A 2,500-nucleotide genomic window follows, 5' to 3' on the forward strand; every position below is an offset into this window, starting at 1 on the left:
CGGAACGTTTGCAACGCGACCCTGAGGCGGGCGCGGCCCCGGGATTGACCCGAGGCCGCAATTTGCGTTCAGAACGTCGATGCTCAATGTGTCCTGCAATTCACACTAATTCACGCAGCTAGCTGCGTCCTTCATCGACTCACGAGCCGAGTGATCCACCGCCAAGAGCCATCCACGATTGTTTCGCTCGCACAGTGCCTCGCACTATAGGGTGACAAAATAGACCGCGCCGAGCGGTCGGCCAGGCCGACGCTTGAAGCCGGAGCGCGCGGCACCGCGGCACTCGACGCGCAAACATTACCGGGTGACCGAATCGCCGGCCGGCGCGCCGCTCCTCGCGGGTCGGGCGCCGGGTAGCAAAGACTTTTTCTCTCGCTTGTCCGAGTTTCGCGTTCGCCGAAGCGTTTGCGAGACCGTTAATGATCCTTCCGCAGGTTCACCTACGGAAACCTTGTTACGACTTTTACTTCCTCTAAATGATCAAGTTAGATCGTCTTCTCGGACGCCGGCTCGACCGTTGCCGGCCGCGCCAGGTCCAATCGGAGGACCTCACTAAACCATTCAATCGGTAGTAGCGACGGGCGGTGTGTACAAAGGGCAGGGACGTAATCAACGCGAGCTAATGACTCGCGCTTACTGGGAATTCCTCGTTCAAGGGAAATAATTGCAATTCCCTATCCCTAGCACGACCGGGGTTCAGCGGGTTACCCAGACCTGTCGGCCAAGGCGAGCACATGCTGATCCGGTCAGTGTAGCGCGCGTGCGGCCCCGAACATCTAAGGGCATCACAGACCTGTTATTGCTCAATCTCGTGTGGCTAAACGCCACTAGTCCCTCTAAGAAGTTAGACGCCGACCGATTGGGTCGCGTAACTAGTTAGCAAGCCAGAGTCTCGTTCGTTATCGGAATTAACCAGACAAATCGCTCCACCAACTAAGAACGGCCATGCACCACCACCCACAGAATCAAGAAAGAGCTCTCAATCTGTCAATCCTCACTGTGTCCGGGCCGGGTGAGATTTCCCGTGTTGAGTCAAATTAAGCCGCAGGCTCCACTCCTGGTGGTGCCCTTCCGTCAATTCCTTTAAGTTTCAGCTTTGCAACCATACTTCCCCCGGAACCCAAAGACTTTGGTTTCCCGCAAGCTGCCGGAGAGGTCGTAAAACTAACGCCCCCCGATCGCTAGTTGGCATCGTTTATAGTCAGAACTAGGACGGTATCTGATCGTCTTCGAACCTCTGACTTTCGCTCTTGATTAAAGAAAACATTCTTGGCAAATGCTTTCGCAGTCGTTCGTCTTGCGCCGATCCAAGAATTTCACCTCTAACGGCACAGTACGAATGCCCCCGTCTGTCCCTCTTAATCATTACCTCGCGCTCCGAAAACCAACAAAATAGAACCGAGGTCCTATTCCATTATTCCATGCACCATTATTCAGGCGAATCGCCTGCTTTGAACACTCTAATTTTTTCAAAGTAAACGTTCCGGCCGCCGCCGACACTCAGTCAAGGGCACCGGCGGAGAACCGGAGGTGAGGCCAGGACGGCCAGTACACGCCTTGCGACGGACCGGCCGCCTGCGCCCAAAATCCAACTACGAGCTTTTTAACCGCAACAACTTAAATATACACTTTTGGAGCTGGAATTACCGCGGCTGCTGGCACCAGACTTGCCCTCCAATGGATACTCGTTAAAGGTTTTAAAGTGTACTCATTCCAATTACAGGGCCTCGTTTAGAGTCCTGTATTGTTATTTTTCGTCACTACCTCCCCGCGTCGGGAATGGGTAATTTGCGCGCCTGCTGCCTTCCTTGGATGTGGTAGCCGTTTCTCAGGCTCCCTCTCCGGAATCGAACCCTGATTCTCCGTTACCCGTAAGAACCTCGGTAGGCCAGTACCGTACCGACGAAAGTTGATAGGGCAGACACTTGAATGATCCGTCGCCGGTGCGAGACCGTGCGATCCGCAAAGTTATCCAGAGTCACCAAAGGTTGCGGGCCGAAGCCCGGTCGGTTTTTGGTCTGATAAAAGCACGCCTCCCGCGAGGTCGGCGCTTCACGCATGTATTAGCTCTAGCATTTCCACAGTTAACCACGTAAAACGTACGATCAAATGAACCATAACTGATTTAATGAGCCATTCGCAGTTTCACTGTACGAGAGCTCGTACTTAGACTTGCATGGCTTAATCTTTGAGACAAGCATATGACTACTGGCAGGATCAACCAGGTAGCTACTTTAGCGTAGCCCCGAAAGGCCGACGAAGGAGGCGCCGCTGATGCGGCGCCGTCGCTCGGTCGATGCGAAACCCGAAGGCTTCTCTCCGTTAAAATTTCGTTCTTTGCTCGGCTGCCCGAACTCAGAAAACCGTCACCGCCCGTCGCACCCGCCGGAGTAAGACTTCGTCGGCAGGCCTTTCGACCGCCACGTCGCCAACACCGGCGCGAGCGCAACGCACGCCAGACAACTTCGCCGAAGCGACCGCTCAGAACCCGACAAACTGA

The 2,500-nt window shown here is 54.7% G+C and overlaps 2 non-coding genes across 2 annotated transcripts; both read right to left on the reverse strand.

Moving 5' to 3' along the window:
* Positions 1-16: 16 nt before the first annotated feature.
* LOC146144210 (5.8S ribosomal RNA) lies at positions 17-170 on the reverse strand. Its single transcript, XR_014498888.1, has one exon. It is a non-coding gene; the product is annotated as a 5.8S ribosomal RNA (ribosomal RNA).
* Positions 171-417: 247 nt separating this feature from the next.
* LOC146144211 (small subunit ribosomal RNA) lies at positions 418-2,228 on the reverse strand. Its single transcript, XR_014500541.1, has one exon. It is a non-coding gene; the product is annotated as a small subunit ribosomal RNA (ribosomal RNA).
* Positions 2,229-2,500: the final 272 nt, after the last annotated feature.

This window comes from Ascidiella aspersa, chromosome 5, assembly GCF_963924565.1.
Source record: "Ascidiella aspersa chromosome 5, kaAscAspe10.2, whole genome shotgun sequence".
NCBI lineage: Eukaryota > Metazoa > Chordata > Ascidiacea > Phlebobranchia > Ascidiidae > Ascidiella > Ascidiella aspersa.